Here is a 20,888-nt window from a genome sequence, read left to right on the forward strand (position 1 = left end):
TGAGGGGCCCCCATAGATATTAGTGTATGGGGCCCCAAGATGTCTGTTGCCATCCCTGGCTATACTATGTTTTTATTCTCTCTCTCTTTGATTCCTCCAGTATATCCTTGTCCTACAACAAGCCACAGATATCGAAAATCTGTATTTGGGGAGATAGGACACACTATCATTAACTTGTTATCAGTAAGTAAATGTATTTACATTTTTTGGGCATACTTTTACTCTACATTGATGTTTATATAAGTGCCATTATGACAGTGACCTATTTAGTGTACTAACACAATGTGGGTTTTTTTGGTTTTTTTATTGTGTTTTCTTAGTACCTTAGAAATTACCAGTATATAATACCACATGGAGATGGGAAAAAAGCTACATAAAGATACTGTCAAAGCGACATAATGAGGTAAGTTAAACAAATTACTTGGATGTTTTGTCTTCTGTAGCATTGCTTTTGACTCAGGGGAGTATATTTACTAAAGTGAGGGTTTATGGAAGTGGAGATGTTGCCCATAGCAACCAATCAAATTTTAGCTATTATCTTTTAGAAGGTGCTAAATAAATAAGTAAAATATGATTGGTTGTTATGGGCAACATCTCCACTTCTGTAAACCTGCACTTTAGTAAATATACACCAAAGAGTTTCCTGCACAACATTGCCTAGCACATAACAGGGAGCGATTCCTTATACTATTTAATGATTAGTATCTAAATTCCCACTTGCTGCCATACTCCTCCTCACCACATTATGGCACTGCCCTTGTCACATGTAGCCCTGTCTTACACCATTACACAACTGGAAATGTCACTGCCCATTACATTATTGATACACTTCTCTCCAGTAATACGTTGGGCTGCTGTGATAATTCTACTTTTATGATTGGCTACAAGTGTTACAACAAATAAAAACGTTGCTCTGGAGAAACAAAAAAAAAACAAAAAAACTTTTTATTATTTTAAAGTCATTTCAGAATGTTTTTGCTTTCATAAATAAGTCAAAATTTTCATCCATCCGAAAATAATCCGCAAGGGAACACAGCAAATTCTTATTGGATCATGGTATCCCTATTTTTCGGAGTAAAATATAACCTATTTTTTTAACCTTTTTTAATATGCTTTCTGACTTTTTGAAAAACAAAAGTAATGGCTAAAGCACAATATACATCTATCACACCTCTGCACATTAAAAAAACTGGAACAGTCCGCATACTGGGACTTAGGAGGCGGGGCATAATGGGACATAATGCCATCCAGAGCTCATGAAACATCTCGAAACAGATGTCTCAGATAAGGGACATATTGTGCCATCCAGACATATTCTCCTAACATTTCCAAACAGAGATCCCAGATGCAGCCCTAGTAGCTGCTGAGTATGGTACTGCCCCAGTAGGTGTGAGATCTTGTTTTTATCCAGTACTGTCCTGTCCTCAAGGTAATAGGTCATATAATACAATAGTCACTTCCCAAGTCTGCCGTCGCATCACACTAATCTGCCCTTATGTCTGTACAGTCACTAACCTTATGTGAGTATCTCTTTTGGTTGGTGATCTATGCATTGCTAAAGCTCGGGAGGTGTATGAGTGATACAGCACAGCCTTGCTCTAGGCTGCCACCATTGGCTGCCACCATTATGACATCACAGCATTACCTCACAGTCCCCACCAGACAGGCCAGGACTGGATGTTTTGTTCTGTAGCATTGCTTTTGACTACAAGGGGTATATTTACTAAAGTGCAGGTTTAGAGAAGTGGAGATGTTGCCCATAGCAACCAAATTTTAGCTATTATCTTTTAGAAGGTGCTAGATAAATAAGTAAAATCTGATTGGATGCTATGGGCAACATCTCCACTTCTATAAACCTGCACTTTAGTAAATATAACACCAAGAGTTTCTTACACAACATTGCCTAGCACATAACAGGTAGCGATTCCTTATACTATTTATCTAAATAAATTCCCACTTGCTGCCATACTGCTCCTCAGCACATTATGGCGCTGTCCTTGTCACATGTAGCCCTGTCTTACACCATTACACAACTGGAAATGTGATCATTCTACTTTTATGATTGGCTACTAGTGTTACAACAAATACAAACGTTGCTTTGAAGTAACTCAATAAAAAAAAACTTTTTATTATTTTAAAGTCATTTCAGAATGTTTTTGCTTTCATAACTAAAAGTCAAGATTTTCATCCATCTGAAAACAATCCACAAGGGATCACAGCAGATTCTTATTGGGTCATGTTATCCCTATTTGTCTGAGTAAAATATAAACCTATAATACCTTTTTTGTACAGGTTGAGTATCCCATATCCAAATATCCGAAATACGGAATATTCTGAAATACGGACTTTTCTGAGCGAGAGTGAGATAGTGAAACTTTTGTTTTCTGATGGCTCAATGTACACAAACTTTGTTTAATACACACAGTTATTAAAAATATTGTATTAAATGACCTTCAGACTTTGTATATAAGGTGTATATGAAACATAAATGAATTGTGTGAATGTAGACACACTTTGTTTAATGCACAAAGTTATAAAAAATATTGGCTAAAATGACCTTCAGGCTGTGTGTATAAGGTGTATATGAAACATAAATGCATTCTGTGCTTAGATTTAGGTCCCATTGCCATGATATCTCATTATGGTATGCAATTATTCCAAAATACGGAAAAATCCGATATCCAAAATACCTCTGGTCCCAAGCATTTTGGATAAGGGATACTCAACCTGTATATGCTTTATGACTTTTATAATTTCCAGTCTCCATTCCAGTAAATCTATTATGTTTTACTGGTATAATATCTAATGTACAGCATATTGTATGTCTAACACCATACCTCCCAACTTTGTTTCTTTGTGAAGCGGGACACTCGCCCGGCGAAGCTCCCGAAAAGGGGTGTGGCCTATGAAAGGGGGTGTGGCTTCACGGGAGGACCCGCGATCGCGAGCCACGCCCCCGTTTCGTCACTGAGGGGGCATGCCCAGCGCTCTGTGAGCCGCTGGCGTGCTCCCTCTCCCTCTGACTCCACTGAATAGACGCTGTGCGCATGCTGAGCAGAGCAGCGATTGACAGAGCCTCCCAACTGACCCCCCCACCGCAGGACCCCCACGGGTGGGACAGCGGGACAGTCCCCAAAAAACGGGACTGTCCCGCGAAAATCGGGACAGTTGGGAGGTATGTAACACCCTCTCTTCATAGCTATTATGGGGTCAATTTAAAGGCCCTTTGGTAGAGTCTTCTCTATCTCTTTGTTCTTTGCCATTCTTTCTACACAGCTGTTGCCATATTCTGCTTTTATGGTGCAGCAAATTCTCTCCCCTGATAACAATGGGCCTAATTCAGACCTGATCGCTGTTCAGGGCCAGATTAAGCCTTCGGGGGGCCTAGGGCACTTAATACAGGGGGGCCCTCTCCCTCATATCAGCACCTGTCAGAATACAGACGTTGGAATCCCAACAGCCGACATCCTGAATGTAAGTCTCAGGGGTAGGTTAGGGTTAGGTTGCGGGAAAGGAGGGTTAGGGTTTGGCTGTGGGAAGTTAGGGATAGGCTGCTGGGATGGGGTGGGAGGTTAGGGAACAGCATCATGGTCCGGCTCTCCCAGTATAATATCCAATAGCACCGGGTGCCCGCAGAAAGCAATCAATATGCAATGCAAATGTGCAGCACTACTGGCAACTGAACAAAGCGGCCTTACAATGGCATAAGTACCGCCTCACGTTCTCTGTACCCCCCGCAACTCATCACCGCCATCCCTTGTATAATATACTGTATTTAATGACCCCCCACCACTTATACATTATATTTAATGGTCTTTTCACCACTCATATAAAATATTTAATCATCTCCCTCCCCAAAGCCCCTTATACATTTAATTACCCATCCCTCTATCCCGTTTGTTATATATTTAACTATCCTTCCCTCACCCTTTTTATATTTAATGAACTTATCTCACCCTCACCATATAAAATCTATTTAATGAATTTACATAATTAACTCACTGAACTGAATGGCGTGTCGCAGCATAGACATAGAGGCAGCTTCAACCTCTTTGCGCTTCAGCAGCATTGTCTACTTGTCGCTGCCGCTGCCACCGGAGTGTAGACAGTGAGTAGGACGGTACTTTCGGCGAATGGGATGAAGGTGCTACCGTACAGACACGGGTGCACTCCTGCAGGCATTGGGGAGGATTCTACTCATGAGGCTCCGCTGGCAGCAGCATCTGTCACTGCTGCTGTTCGTGGAGCCTGGAGATGGGAAGAATCGTCTCTGGACACTGAGCAGCAGCTCCAGCCGGGGGGCCCATCCGGCTCTGTTGCTGTTGTGTGATTTTGCATTACGGGCGATTATCGAACAACTGCGCACGCTTATGGATCGCAATGCGCAGGCGGAAGGCCAAACTCCAAAATAATTATTTAGATCGCTAGACGTACGCAGGCTGATTGACAGGAAGCGGACGTTTGGGGGTGGTAACTGGCTTTTTTCTGGGAGGTTGTGTGATGTCCGCTCCGGCCCCCATCAGCCTGTTTGTACTGCACTGTAGGAGTAAGTCCCGGGCTATGTACAGACTGGAAATATCATTCGATGGTGAGTGAGTTGCGAACGAAGTTGCAGATGTCTGCTGTCTGGCGAAGTTTTCACCCGGCGTAAGCATGCATTCGCACACTTGCATGGGGCGGGTTTTTACTATCTATGGGTGGCGGCTATCTGATCGCAGACCTAGCGATCAGGTCTGAATTAGGCCCAATGTCTGAGTACTGGTGGCTTTTTCATTGCCTGCTATTTGGTGATTGTTGAGTATTTGTTTTGTAGGATCATAAGCCCTATTGATGGAAGGAATTCCAAGTGAAAGGATTTGTCAGGAAACTGATTTTGAATAAAACAGTGAAATGTACAGAGGTAAGACTCTTCCAGTCATCTGTCTTACAGGCTGTATCCCTTCTAATGGTGTAATGGAGGAAGGCGCTGTGATCTGCTCACCAGTCTGCTGTACGTAATTGTATCAGGTCATTTTAGTGCTCTGTAATACACTTGGCAGAGTTTTGTATACCTAGGCTAAAATTACATATCTGTATGAATTACTAACCAAATGCCAGTTATAATTTGCGACTGTGAAGTTATTAAAGACCCTCGGTAATATCTGTTGGTCAGCTTCCTCATATATGCCTATAGGCAAGGGCATACATGCTCCCCTTTCATTTCTGACCAGAAAACTATGGTGTTCTGAAGAAATGATACACTCAGCATATCATGAAGGTGAATTGGGAACTGTGGGGCAGATGTATTAACCTGGAGAAGGCATAAGGAAGTGATAAACCAGTGATATGTGCAAGGTGATAAACGCACCAGCCAATCAGATCCTAACTGTTAATTTACATATTGGAGCTGATTGGCTGGTGCTTTTATCACCTTGCACATATCACTGGTTTATCACTTCCTTATGCCTTCTCCAGGTTAATACATCTGCCCTTGTGTTCTCCATTCAGATTCATTATATACCTAGTGATTGTGTCCTTGCTGTAGAAAAACATTGTGGTTTCTTGCTGGTAAGAATGTAAGTGTTTTAAGCACTTTGCTGACCTGCCCTTATGTTGCAGAGGCCGCAGGTGGCTGACAGCACAATGTAAATGCCTGCCCAGTTGTGATGTCAGGCACAACACAACAATGATCAATAAATGTGTATGCACTATCCATGAGCCTAGTGTGTACCCAGCTTAGGACCCAAATGTAATAGCATGCAGGATTCTGGGAAACCCGCCATGTGTTTTAAAGAGATGAAAGGTTGGGCCTAAGAGAGATCAGTGATGATAAAGTTCTCATTTGAATCTATAAGGTGTTTTATCTTCTTCGAGATTGTGAACCAGCCACTGCAACCGCTCACTTTCAGTTTGCTAAAAAAAAAAATGGCTACGGCTTGTGGAGCTGCCTTAGGTCCGCATATTAAAACTTTGAAAAACTGTGGAGTGAACAAGATAAGACACTGGGTGTACATGGATATTGACATGGTAACTGACATTTCCTAATGTTTGTCATTTACATATTCTCAGGAAGATGTTTAGAAATTCCAATTAATCATTCTTATTAGGCCACATCATTTTTAAATGACAAAAACATTGTTAACTCTTTATATGGCCCACAGTGAACACCATGTTTACAAACGTATTGCTGCCGAGAGGTAGAAAAGAATATACAAATATACTTAATTCACATGTATAAACATACAAAACCCATGTCTGTAGAAAAAAAAAAAATTCCCATAAATAAGTAGCTTAGCCTGATGATACAAAAGGCATAGCTGAAAAAGCAAGTCATTTACTTGGAAATTGTACAAATCGGTTATCTGATGGTGATCTTTTAAAACGTAGCAAGTGCTTGTACAGTTAGGGACAACGTGAGTCAGAGCCATCTTAACAGCAGTGTAGGCCCCTGGGCACAGCAATGCACTGGGCCCCCTACACATCCTCCAGTGGTAGGGGGTTCTATCAGCGGCTGCTTTAATGTCCCGTGGGCAGTAGGGGGTGTTCTATCTTTCGCTCAGCATGCAGGACCTGGAGCAGTAATTTCTCCTAATTACTCCTTTACTGCACAGATGGTGGGAGATGGGGTGGGAGGGAGAACACTGAACTGTAGAAGGGGCATCATCATTTTCTGGTGGGAGGGCAGCTTGCTTGACTGACAATATCTCAAGTTCCTGAAAATATATTTCTTAGCTTTGAATGGGATAAAACATTGGGAGAGTCCCACCTTCAGGAGGTACTGGGGACACCTTCAGGAGGTACTGGGGACACCTTTCAGGAGGTACTGGGGACACCTGTCAGGAGGTACTGGGGATTTGGGGATCAGAGTTCAGGAGCCAGAGAAATTCACCAATGAAAATCTAAAACTGCATTCCAGGCATGTGGAGCTAGAGCAGGGACTGGCTGCTGGAAGGCTGATATCTCTGGTTCTGGGCATAGTAAAGACAAACTGACAGTGTCCACCAAAAGGGGAGAGTCCCAGCTTTTGGAGTATACTCTCGGAAAAATTCTAAGTCAGACAAAACCTGAGATATCTGGCTGGGAATAGCAATTAACAGGCTTGGATGGGGACCACTGCTTTCAAGTCAGATATCTCCGGTTCCCCAGGTCCGATTTTCAAAAATCTGGTATCCCTGGAAAGAGCAGACCCTCAGCTATCAGCCTTGGGCCCTTATACTCCTGGGGCCCTTGGGCAAGAGCCCATTGAGCCCATATGAAAAGACAGCCCTGACGTGAGTAAGAGTCTAATACATTACAGGTATAATGCTTACTGTATTAGTTTGGGAATTGTTAGGTTACACACTACTTCTCTGTGCCAGGCCTCAAAGTGGGGTTCCTAGTAGTGATTGCATTGAACTGATTAATGCCATAGTCCACACCACATTTCCAATACATCCTATTGTTAAAGGATAGAGAATGCCTTGATAGAGAATCATACTAGCATTTATTATGGATTTTTTTCTACATATGTGGTATGTTTGTAATATCAGTCAGCAACATCAATGTTCAATTATATGATGATAATTAGTATGTAACGTGGTTAATGAGCATATCACTGACCTGCTCCTTCCTGGAGAGAACTGCATGCTGAAACTATTTTTGGTTGGCTTCGGTAGTATAGTGTGCATTATAAAATGGGTGTAAGCAGAAAGACCAATAAGAGGTTGCAAGCCCCTCATAGGCTGTATTGCAGCACAGTGGCGTGCGGTGAGGTCAGTGGCTGGTGAGGCACTGCAGCCATAATGTCCACCGAGTCCAGCCATGACCCCTACCACTGCCGAGCCGCCACCCTGCCCTGTCTCCCTCGACGCCGCCACCCTGCCCTGTCTCCCTCGACGCCACCACCACCCTGCCCTGTCTCCCTCGACGCCACCACCACCCTGCCCTGTCTCCCTCGACGCCACCACCACCCTGCCCTGTCTCCCTCGATGCCACCACCACCCTGCCCTGTCTCCCTCGACGCCACCACCACCCTGCCCTGTCTCCCTCGACGCCACCACCACCCTGCCCTGTCTCCCTCGACGCCACCACCACCCTGCCCTGTCTCCCTCGATGCCACCACCACCCTGCCCTGTCTCCTAACCAGGGCTGATGCTAGGGTGTTCGGTGCCCCTCTGCAAACTATAAATTAGTGCCCTACATCCCATACCCTGTAAAGGAACAGTGCGCACCAAAGGCGCGCTGCGAAAAAAAAGGAATGTGTTTTACACTTAATGGGCATGGTCACACAATAGTAACCCCAATTAAAATTATGCCACATAGTAGCACAATCTTATTCATATTACACCACATAGTAGTTTCCTGTGTTCACATTACATAACATGTTAATCCCCTTTATACACATTATATCACATAGTAGTGCCCCTTATTCACCTAACCTTATTTGGTTCAATTTTCCTAACTGCATGCAGGACTAATATTGTTGCTCAGGGCTTCAGCCTGTGTGTGGCCAGCTGAAGTGCCCTGCATCCCACCAGTATCTCCCTACCCCTGTGTCCTCGCAGAAGATCCATGCCCTTGTGTCCCTCCTGCAGCTCCCTGCCCGTGTCACAGCAGTAGCTCCTTGCTCCTGTGACCCTCCTGCAGCAGTTCCCCTCAGTATTTGAAAAAAGTATTTGTGACTCAGTGTGTGCTGTGTGGGAGCACAGAACCAACTCTTTCCCCAGGTTGCTCATTTCTGCATGTCCCAGCCCACATCGATGACAATGCTGCAAAGTGCAAACACAGAGGGGGGCGTGGCCACGGCAGCTAAGGAGTAGGTTGCGGATCTTGGGAGCTCCCCGGCTATAATAATCCTCTCATCCATCCTGACCCCCTCTGGTGTCCCTACCCAGGCTGATTACCTCCCTCATACTGCAGGGCACTGGCGGGCACCCTCCTCCGCAGTCTCCGGGACTCGTGAGGCGGCGACGGCGGACTTCCGGCCCTGCGGCCTGTGCCTCCTCCGGATCCCCGGCCTCAATTTCGGCGCCCTCGGCCGCGTGACACACGGAGCTCGAGCAGCGGGCTGCCGCTGCCGACAAGCACCCGGGACGACTGGGAGGTGGAAGCTGCCTCTCCTCTCCCCGACAGGCTGCGGCCCGGAGCCCCGGAGCCCTGATACCCGAAGAAGAAACAGGTACTCCTAGGGAAGGGGAAGGGGCACTGTGGCCATTTTGGGAGAAGCTTATACAGACGACCCCACTGCTCTGGGCTGTTATCCATGCTTGGAAAGGCTACATTCATTGAAGGGGATTCTCATGTGCCCTGTGAACTGTCTCTGCATACTGGGTCACTACTGCATGTTGCTCTCTCCCATTCTTAATTTCTTAATAATTATGCTAAAATTCACCTGGGATTGGAGACAAAGTCAGCTATTTCCAATACACAGCTTTTCCATTCTACCACACAGGAGTTGCATATAGATTGGAACTGACTACACTGCTGTACTGCACTAATATCCTACAGTGTACTGCACACCAATATCCTACTTTTGCCTCCCGGAATTTACTACAGGATATTCCCGTCCGTACTGTTACTTTTACACGAGCCTGTGCTTCCTATCCATTGATATTTTGACCTACAGACCGGGCACGGCTGGTTCTTGCCACTAATTATACACAACCTTGCTGCAGCCGCCATCTAATTACACTTCTATACTGCAACCCTAACTTGGGGTGAGTGTGACTGCTCCTGTCCAATATGGTTAAGGGCGGCCAGAGTGCGGCCGCGGCCAAACTAGAAAGATTTGCCAGACAATCCAATCTCAAGGTAACATCGGCACCTTCTCATGGAGCCTCTCCAACACACTTGACCTCCCCTCCTGAGTCTGCTGTCGACTCCCTGGAGGCAGCGGAGGCGCCGTCTATTCAACAAGTGCTGGAGGCTATAGCTGGCAGTGAACAACGTTTCTCCTATAAGATGGAGAAGGTGCAGTGCGATCTCTCCTTGCTCCGACAAGATGTTCAACGTATCCGAGAGAGAGTGGGTGAGGCGGAGACACGGGTCTCCAACCTGGAAGATATGTGTGGCCCCCTAAAGCAGTCCGTATCCACGGTGACCCAGCAGGTTTCCTCCCTCCAGACCAAGCTTTTAGACATGGAGGGACGGCTGCGCAGAAATAATGTAAGATTTGTAGGCCTCCCTGAAAGAGAAGAGGGTTCGCAGCCAGAGGACTTCCTCGAATCCTGGCTTAAGGAGATGTATGGCGCTGAGTCCTTTACGGCCCAATTCACGGTGGAGCGAGCACATAGGATACCGTCTCGACCGCTACCTCCTGGTGCCCCTCCTCGCACCTTCATCGCTAAATTCCTGCACTATAAGGACCGGGACTCGGTTCTCCGCTTAGGTCGCACGAAGGGGCCGTTGGTCCGCAATGGAGTGAAGGTGTCGGCCTTCCCGGACTTTGCCGCAGACGTCCAGAAGGGCCGAGCCCAGTTTATGCCCATTAAACGGCGTCTGTGAGACCTCAACATTTCATACTCCATGCTGTTTCCTTCAAGGCTCCGGGTTGTGGCGGATGGGGAGACCAAGTTTTTTAATTCCCCTAGAGAGGCGGCCCAATGGCTGGACAGATTTGCGCCGGGTGCTCGGCAACTGGCTCCGAACTGACCTCCTGCGTTGAAGAGCCTGGGGCCTGGTCTGCCGGAGGGAACGATCGCAGATCGGGGAGCCCCCCTCCTTTGCATTGGTGGCTCAAGACTTTTACGTCCAAGTGGTGTTGGTTAGAGAGGGCTAGAGGTTCAGTTGAGAATCTAGGCATTCTTAACGCTTGGTAGTTTGGGTTGATTGTTCGGGATATAAGTATGCCGAAGTTTGGGGTGGTGTACGGGGAGGGAACGGTTAGTTGGGAAGCTGCTAGTTGCGCCTCCTTTTGCTGTTTTCGGTTTTCTTTCTTTAGTTTGTTATTTTTCTTATTTAAGTATTTTCTGAAGCAAGGATGTTTAATATTTCAGATGCAATGGCTTACAACGCGGGGCTCATATACGTCATGTGTTGCTGGTGTTAATAATGCTGAAACTCAAGATGTATTTTGGGAGATGTCTATCCGGGTGGTACATAGAGCTTACATGGGGTCATGATTAACCTAAAATTTCTGGCATGGAATGTCCGAGGTCTGAATAACAAAATCAAACGATCCTTGGTTCTGAATATGATTAAAAAATATGACCCGGATATTGCATGCCTAAGTGAGACCCACTTGGAGGGACATAGGTTACTGTCCTTACGACGGGCCTGGGTGGGATGGGCTTACCATGCCTCTCACTCCTCCTTTTCTAGGGGTGTCTCGGTTCTGATTAAAAAGTCAGTGCAATTTGAGTTGTTATCGATTAAAACTGACCCGTATGGAAGATTTGTATTTATGGAGTGTAGGTGAGTTCCCAGCCCTATTACATTTTGGCGGTGTATGTCCCCCCTCCTTTCTCATCAGCTGTGCTGCTACTTTAACGATAATGTAGGGTCAGCCCCGGGTACGATAGTTTGGGATTCATTTAAGGCGTTTTTGAGAGGTTCCTATATTAGACGCATAGCGGCTCACAAAATGTCCTCAAGGGAGAAAGAACAGGCCCTTGAAAGCGACGCCAGGGAACTAGAGGCCCAATATTTGCTAGATGGTGCCCCAGCGACGAAGGTACGCTGGCTAGTGGCTCAGTCGGCTTGGATGGCCCACCTGTCCGATAAAAACTCACGCTCCCTCCTTTTTAAAGCTACTAATATTTATATGCAGGCTGATAGGACGGGGGGACTCCTGGCTCGTCTGATACATTATGATCGTCCTGGGTCTACGATCACCCACATGTCTGATGGGGATGGCTCCTTTGTTGACACCACGCCAGACATTGCGCAATTATTCAAATCTTATTACTCTGAGATATATAGCTCACAATTGACGTGCTCTACTCTAGATCTATCATATTACCTGGGGGGTATTGCGCTGCCCGCACTTTCCTCTGGGGCCTGTGAGCTGCTGGAGGCGCCCTTGACGCTCGAGGAGGTGACTGCGGCCATTGGCATGTCCCCTAGTGGCAAGGCTCCGGGGTCTGACGGGATTCCCTCCGAGGTCTACAAGAATCATATCGATTTTTTTGGGCCCAGACTCCATGCCCTATACTTAGAAATATTTGCCAATAACGAGCTTCCCCTCTCTATGTCAGAGGCAATTATAATAGTAATTCCAAAGCCCGGTAAGGACCCTGGGTCTCCAGACTCCTATAGGCCGATCTCCCTGATTCCCACCGACGCTAAGGTCCTGGCAAAGATATTGGCAGTACGGCTTAACACAGTAATCACCTCCCTCGTTCACTCGGACCAGACTGGCTTCATGCCAGGGAAGTCCACATCTATTAACCTGCGTAGACTATATACCATTTTGCAACTCCCACATGACTCCCCTTCTGACTCGGCTGTGGTCTCGCTGGACGCGGCCAAGGCCTTTGACAGCATTGAATGGGCTTATTTATGGGAGGTGATGGCTTGTATGGGCTTCGGGCCCAACTTTATCAGATGGACTAAATTACTGTACCAACATCCGAGTGCCAGGATCTTGGTGAACGGCTATGTATCCCCATCCTTTCAATTGTCCCGTGGTACTAGACAGGGCTGCCCCCTATCCCCCACGCTGTTCGCCTTTGCCATCAAGCCCTTGGCCTGTTTGGTAAGATCGCACCCAGATATTACAGGAATCTGTACGGGCTCACGTGAGGATAGAATAGCTCTTTATGCTAGAATTAACTGGTCTAAATCATACATTATGCCAGTCATAGGCCCCCCTCCTACTGTTCCCAAAATCTCCCTGCCATTATGTTGGACAACACAATTTAAATACCTTGGAATCCAAATAACTAATGACCCTTCTGATTATATCCCTCTGAACCTGGACCCAACCATGCAGTGGGTCATGAGCAAATCCAAAACTTGGTGTAGGCTTCCATTGACGGTGTCTGGTAGGGTCAATCTCATTAAAATGATCATACTGCCCAAACTTTTATATATAATTTCCAGTCCCCGGTATATATCTACCCAATATTCTTTAGGAAATTGAATAGCGTTTTATCCTCACTGATATGGGCCAACAAAAGACCTAGGGGTAAATTTACTAACATTCGTAATTTTCCGAAAAAGGTCAAAGTTCAATCACGAATGACATCGAAAGTGTAAAACTGCAACTTTTTGAATTTATTACGACTAATTTACTAAGCTGTCGTATTCGGGTTTTTCTTTTCTTCCGATGTCGATGTCATTCGTGTTTTTTTTTATATTTTTACGGCAGTGATTAGCAAAACACTGCCGACTTTTTTTACAATCAATCTCGGCCGGATCTGTGTGATCCGTGCTGGGGTTTATTTTTTTTATTTTTTTAATTAAACACTGTAAAATAATAAAAAAAAATGCGTGGGGTCCCCCCTCCTAAGCATAACCAGCCTCGGGCTCTTTGAGCCGATCCTGGTTGCAAAAATATGGGGGAAAAAGTGACAGGGGTTCCCCCATATTTAAGCAACCAGCATCGGGCTCTGCGCCTGGTCCTGGTCCCAAAAATACGGGGGATAAAAAGAGTAGGGGTCCCCCGTATTTTTAAAACCAGCACCGGGCTCCACTAGCTGGACAGATAATGCCACAGCCGGGGGTCACTTTTATATAGTGCCCTGCGGCCGTGGCATCAAAAATCCAACTAGTCACCCCTGGCCGGGGTACCCTGGGGGAGTGGGGACCCCTTCAATCAAGGGGTCCCCCCCCCAGCCACCCAAGGGCCAGGGGTGAAGCCCGAGGCTGTCCCCCCCCATCCAATGGGCTGCAGATGGGGGGGCTGATAGCCTTTGTTGTAAAAGAAAAGATATTGTTTTTAGTAGCAGTACTACAAGTCCCAGCAAGCCTCCCCCGCATGCTGGTACTTGGAGAACCACAAGTACCAGCATGCGGCGGAAAAACTGGCCCGCTGGTACCTGTAGTACTACTACTAAAAAATACCCAAAAAAAGACAAGACACACACACCGTGAAAGTATAATTTTATTACATACATACACACATACATACATACATACTTACCTTAAGTTCCCACGCAGGTCGGTCCTCTTCTCCAGTAGAATCCAAGGGGTACCTGTTGAAGAAATTATACTCACGAGATCCAGGGGTCCAGGCTCCTCGGGAAATCCAGGGGTAATCCACGTACTTGAAAAAAATAACAAAACGGTGTCCCGACCACGAACTGAAAGGGGACCCATGTTTGCACATGGGTCACCTTTCCACGAATGCCAGAAACCCACTTTGACTTCTGTCTAAGTGGGTTTCTTCAGCCAATCAGGGAGCGCCACGTTGTAGCACTCTCCTGATCAGCTGTGTGCTCCTGTCCTCACTGACAGGCAGCACACGGCAGTGTTACAATGTAACGCCTATGCGCTACATTGTAACCAATGCTGGGAACTTTCTGCTCAGCGGTGACGTCACTTTAGGTCAACCGCAGGGCAGAAAGTTCCCATCATTGGTTACAATGTAGCGCATAGGCGCTACATTGTAACACTGCCGTGTGCTGCCTGTCAGTGAGGACAGGAGCACACAGCTGATCAGGAGAGTGCTACAACGTGGCGCTCCCTGATTGGCTGAAGAAACCCACTTAGACAGAAGTCAGAGTGGGTTTCTGGCATTCGTGGAAAGGTGACCCATGTGCAAACATGGGTCCCCTTTCAGTTCGTGGTCGGGACACCGTTTTGTTATTTTTTTCAAGTACGTGGATTACCCCTGGATTTCCCGAGGAGCCTGGACCCCTGGATCTCGTGAGTATAATTTCTTCAACAGGTACCCCTTGGATTCTACTGGAGAAGAGGACCGACCTGCGTGGGAACTTAAGGTAAGTATGTATGTATGTGTGTATGTATGTAATAAAATTATACTTTCACTGTGTGTGTGTCTTGTCTTTTTTTGGGTATTTTTTTAGTAGTAGTACTACAGGTACCAGCGGGCCAGTTTTTCCGCCGCATGCTGGTACTTGTGGTTCTCCAAGTACCAGCATGCGGGGGAGGCTTGCTGGGACTTGTAGTACTGCTACTAAAAACAATATCTTTTCTTTTACAACAAAGGCTATCAGCCCCCCCATCCGCAGCCCATTGGATGGGGGGGGGGACAGCCTCGGGCTTCACCCCTGGCCCTTGGGTGGCTGGGGGGGGGGGACCCCTTGATTGAAGGGGTCCCCACTCCCCCAGGGTACCCCGGCCAGGGGTGACTAGTTGGATTTTTGATGCCACGGCCGCAGGGCACTATATAAAAGTGACCCGCGGCTGTGGCATTATCTGTCCAGCTAGTGGAGCCCGGTGCTGGTTTTAAAAATACGGGGGACCCCTACTCTTTTTGTCCCCCGTATTTTTGGGACCAGGACCAGGCGCAGAGCCCGATGCTGGTTGCTTAAATATGGGGGAACCCCTGTCATTTTTCCCCCCATATTTTTGCAACCAGGATCGGCTCAAAGAGCCCGAGGCTGGTTATGCTTAGGAGGGGGGACCCCACGCAATTTTTTTTGAAAAAATAAGCACTTTCCCACCCCTTCCCACTGATATACATGCACGGATCTCATGGATCCGTGCATGCCTATCTAATCACGGGGAAAAAAATAAGGTCTGTTTTTTTTTAGCACTTTTTTACGAGTTGTAATTTTTCACGGCAGTGTTTTTTTTTTTTTTTGCTTTGCACTTCTTAGTAAATGACCGAGATTCATACTTAAACAGCCGCGTTTTGACCGATGGTGTATTCATTCGTAATTTTTTACTTGGACTTGCAAAAAATTACGAATGCCCTCATCTCTGCCGTGATTAGTGTTTAGTAAATTACCGAGATGACACTTTGATGAAAAAACGGCATCTCGGTCAAAATCGGGAGCTTAGTAAATTTACCCCCTAGAATACAGTTAAATACCCTTACCAGGCAGCGTTCAGACGGCGGCCTGGCTCTGCCTAATTTTCAGATATATTACTACGCTGCTCAGCTGACTCATATTAGTGTATGGGCGCAGGATTCTGACGCTGATTCTTTACATTGTGAGTTTATTCGCTGCTACTTCCCCCACCTATCTCCTATGCAGGTGCTGCTAAGTGGGAACATGGCTCGGTTTCTCCCCCCTATTATTTTCCAGGCCTTAAAGATATGGCGGGCCCTGAGAGCTCTCTTGGGGTACGACGACCTGGACCCAGATACCCCCCTTTGGTACTCTGACTGGCTTCCTGAACTACATGCACTTGAGGGAGGTATGGGCCCCTAGATCGGTGGTTTCTATATCCCAACTCTACCTAGATAGTGTATTCAAATCCTTTCAGCAGCTGAAAGATGAGTTTGATTTACCCAACTCCTACTTTTTCAGATACCTTCAACTTCGTCATGCCCTCCGGTCCCAATTTGCTGAGTCCCCCCCACGAATCCTCCCATTTCCCATCAAGACCTTTGTGGCTACATTGGGTCGGGCTAAGATGGTCTCCCTTGCGTATGGATATCTCCTAACTAAACTCCATGCGGACCCTCTGACACATCTCCGTGGGAAGTGGGAGGAGGATATAGGTCTAATAACTGAGGAGGACTGGACCCTTGCTCTGGAATATCCTGCTACAGTTACCAAGTCTCTCAGGTATCAGCAAATTCAATTTTTCATTCTACATAGAATTTATATAACTCCAACTAGGCTGGCTACTTTTGGGGCTGGGGGGACTGGCCTCTGCCCTTAGTGTGGGGTGGATGTGGGTACATTCTGGCATCTAGTGTGGGACTGCCCGAGGTTGCGGATGTTCTGGTCGGGGGTTAGGTCAATCCTGGAGAATACGGGAGTGACTGGCGGACTGCTTATCCCGCGATTTTGTATTTTGGGGATGGAGGGCTCTACTTCTGTGCCTGTTTCGGTGGGTCTTTATGCTCGCAATGTATGTGCCTTGGCTAAGGTTTGCATTGCGAGGCTCTGGATGGCCCCTAGTGGCCCTTTAATATCTGCGCTCAAGACCCTGATTAACGATACAATATTCAAAGAAAGATATATATATATGAAGCAAAACGCTTCAGCCAAATTTGAAAGAGTCTGGTCTCCATGGCTGAACTCTCCCCATTCCCAACTAGTCCCTTAATCACAGTGTGAACTGAAGTGATACCACATAAATGACTTACAGCTTAAGGATATTCGTTTAAGATGATTGGCAGTGGAGCCCTGTGTGCTCGCCTAAGCATATACATGACTATTGTGCTCCTGAATCAGATGATCGCTCCTTCATGCGCTTCTATCTAGGTGCTTACTATTCTTTGTTTTTAGTTATGTTTGTTCTGTTTTTTGTTTCTTTTCTTGGTTAGCTTAAGGGCAAAAATTAATAAAAAGTAATGGAGATGTACATAATGGTTGCGGATATTGCGAATCATAATAGACCGAAAAATCGAAATACATGCTCACTCCCTCATAGACATAGCAGTTAATCCACTGATGTTAAATTGTATCTTATATGAAGTTATGATATGTCTGATGTATGTGATATGCTATTGGTCTGCAATGTCTGTACCTTACTCTTCATTTTACTGAATAAAAATACTTTATTAAAAAAAAAAAGTGCAAACACAGCAACACTGTCCTGGCGAGTGGGATACCAATTCCCCTGGCAACAGACCCGGTAGCACACAACACAGGCGTATATCAGTGCTCATCCACACAGCAGAAGATCGCTGTCATCACCCAGCTCCTGGAGGGTGTAGTTCTACCTCCTTGCACTTGTTTGCGGTAACTGAACATAAAGAACTACAAGTCCCTGCTGCCAGTAGTCTTGCAGCAGGGACTTGTAGTTATTTACAGTATGTCCAGTTAACATCATGTTAAACACTGCTGCTAGGAGCCAGCCAGACATCAGGGCAATAATTGCAGCAGCGTGGGAGGGTCCCCATGGGGCGAACATACCACCCGCTCCCAGAAGTCTTGGAGCCCAGTACAGCGTTATACCCTCAACCCCAGCACCCACACATAAAATATATATATATATATAGAGAGAGAGAGAGAGAGAGAGAGAGAGAGAGAGAGAGAATGAATATATATTGAATAGCAAGTTCTGAGTCCGTGCTCAGAAAAATGTCAGTGATGGTGAAGGGCCCCTCTGCCAGCTGCAGTCTCCTGACCTCAGGGCTCGGTTCTCCCAGCTGCTGCCAGGTCACACCTGGAGAGACCCCAGCTGGAAGTGGAATGGTGACTGCTGGGGCGTAGTGAGGGTGCCAGGAGCCTGATCCCCCAGCAGGACATTCCCTGGTGCCCCCAATCATTTCACCTCTGACCCCACCATTCGGTTGTAACAGGAAGTAATCACAGCCAGGTTTCCAATGTAAAATAAAATAAAAAGTAAAAATACAATGTTAACTTACCACACCCGTCGTAATGCAGGCTAAGAATGCTGCCTCAGGGACTACCACGGTCTCTGTGTAACGAGCGGAGCCTGACAGCGGTGCTGCTGCTGCCTGAAGGGAGGGTGGCATTTCTTCCTGCTCCTCATCTTAGGTGGTCCGGGCCGCAGCGGAAGAGACAAGCAAGGAAGGGACACCGCAGCGCAGCGTCAGGATGTTGCAGCATCATTCATTAGCATTTTTAGCAAAGAAGCATGGACTGCTAGTCGGGACCGGACCAAGTTACGGTAGTAAGTGGAAGCAACGAGGGAAGGGGGTTTATGTTGCGACCGGTTTGTTGGCACGGTCAATTTAAAATGTACTTTTAGGGTTTTTGAGCCCCTGAACCTAGGGGCCCCTCTGATACTCGCGGCCCGCCACGGTTTAACTTTGTACTCCCCTATCGCCGGGCCCAGTTCCAGCCCACTTTAACCCCTGCGCCCACTGCCCAATCACATGAAACTCGGTGACAGGGGCGTGCTTGCATGTGCTTGCTGTCGGCACACCCCTGTCAAAGCGGCACTTATAGAGGTGCTGCCTCTGTTTTTTGGGGTTTTTTTTTTTGTTTTTTTGGGCTATGACTGCCCTATGCTTGGCCCCGCACCCCATTTCCGGCCCTGTATCATTGACAGCGGGAAGCACCGAGAGCGGTGCCTCTAAAACACTTTTAAAACAGTTTTTAGTAGGTAAAAAATGATCAAAATAATGCAAAGGCTAAAGTATCATAAGTATATTCTTTGTATTATTGTAATCATTAAAGACAGGGGAGGCACTGCCTCCCCTGACTGCAAGTCCCTGGTGCAGCATCAATTTTCAGGGCTTCCTAAAAAAATCGTGAAGCCACGGGAAAAACTGTGTCATAGTGTAGCTGCTGGGGCTCAACTAAGAGGAAGGAGCCGATTAGGAGAAGTGTACGATTGACCGCTGTTGCAACTTTAAAAGTGTTTCTTTATCAGCAAACTTAAATGTCAACAGAAAATTGATATATAGGAAGAGAACATCTACACTTTACACGCCTCTAATGAAATTTCAGCTGCTAAATCTATAACAAAGATGTTTATGGTCATATTATCTTTTTGATTCTGAAGACAGAGGGGCAGATGTATTAAGACTGGAGAAGTGATACAGTGGAAGGTGATAATGCTCCAGCCAGTCAGCTCCTAACTGTCATTTTTCAAATCCATCCTGTAACTTGGCAGTCAGCAGCTGATTGCCTGGTGCGTTATCACCTTCCACTTTATCACTTTTCCAGGCTTAAAACATCTTCCCCAGCGTGCCAAACAGCTGCTTTTTCATAAATTCATAGTTATTTCGCACAGGCACCCTTAGTTCTCTACATTTGTATCTTATTATGTGCATCACCTCTCACACTGCTAATTTATACTGGTGTACAACCAGTCCTGACACACCTGTTATAAAACATGATCTGCGTAGCATCACCAAGCATTAACAGAGTAAGCTAAGCTATAACTAACCAGCACACTTAATTCATTTTCTTCATGTATTACTATATCTAACAACACATCACTGCATGAACAGGTATTTGTCAGCAGCTCTGTATTGGATCTGGCTATTTAAAGTTAGCATTTTATATAATTATACAGTAGCCCTTTAACATTTCTTCTTTTGTCATCCCATGTGTAGGTGGAGTATCTGGCAGGAATGGGGGGACAGCCTCTCCCACAACTCTACTTGAATGACCTAGATAGTGCCCTGATCCAAGTCATTCACAACAGGACATCAGACACCAGCATTTTACCTCTGGTGATGGAACTGATCTTTTACTTGATAGAGAGCCTCAGTTAGTGTGCGCCTCCACTGCTTGGTGGTATCTGCATGGAGGATGGCCGAGTCTCTGAAAATTTGGTAAAATAATCAATCAACAGATTTAGGAGAGTAAATGCTTATAGACATATTATTATATTATTATTTTATGCAAACCAGCTGCTGTCTTGTCCTTAAACCAAGCTTTGACATTTGTATAGGACTCCCACCGTGGAGCATGCAGTGTAAATGATCAATGCAAGTTCTTCCCAATACAGTTTGCTTATATGGGCAGAAATGTTATTGGAAGCTTACAGATGGTGCATTCACTATATTAACATAACATGCAGGCATTGAGTTCTTGCCTGGGATTTGGGGTTTGCACTGCAGTGGATTTTGAAGCCTGATTTGATTCAGCAGCGGTCTCCTGCACGCTTTCTGCATTGTCTTGAATAAAAATTCACAGGAGAGGGATATACATACCGCAGTGTAATATTGATGTGTGTACACGGTGAGATATTTTTATTGCAGGTCCAAAGGAAAAAGTTTGAAAGGACCTCTACATACCACCCAATGGCGAAAAATGTATATAACACATGTAACTGACAGGGAAGGTGGGCCCCTCTCAGCTCGGGGCCCCGCTCTGCCTGCACCTATGGTAGCTGCGCCCTTGCAACTGCTGCCCAAGCCTGCATTACTTCCTGTATTGTGCATGGTTTATACTTGCCTTACTAGTATGAAGCTACATGAA

The 20,888-nt window shown here is 46.2% G+C and overlaps 1 long non-coding RNA gene across 1 annotated transcript; it reads left to right on the plus strand.

The window, feature by feature from the left end:
* Positions 1–98: 98 nt before the first annotated feature.
* LOC134970045 (uncharacterized) lies at positions 99–20,259 on the plus strand. Its single transcript, XR_010189631.1, has 4 exons — positions 99–183; positions 321–403; positions 4,814–4,900; positions 20,018–20,259. It is a non-coding gene; the product is annotated as an uncharacterized LOC134970045 (long non-coding RNA).
* Positions 20,260–20,888: the final 629 nt, after the last annotated feature.

This window comes from Pseudophryne corroboree, chromosome 11 (genome assembly GCF_028390025.1).
Source record: "Pseudophryne corroboree isolate aPseCor3 chromosome 11, aPseCor3.hap2, whole genome shotgun sequence".
Lineage (NCBI taxonomy): Eukaryota > Metazoa > Chordata > Amphibia > Anura > Myobatrachidae > Pseudophryne > Pseudophryne corroboree.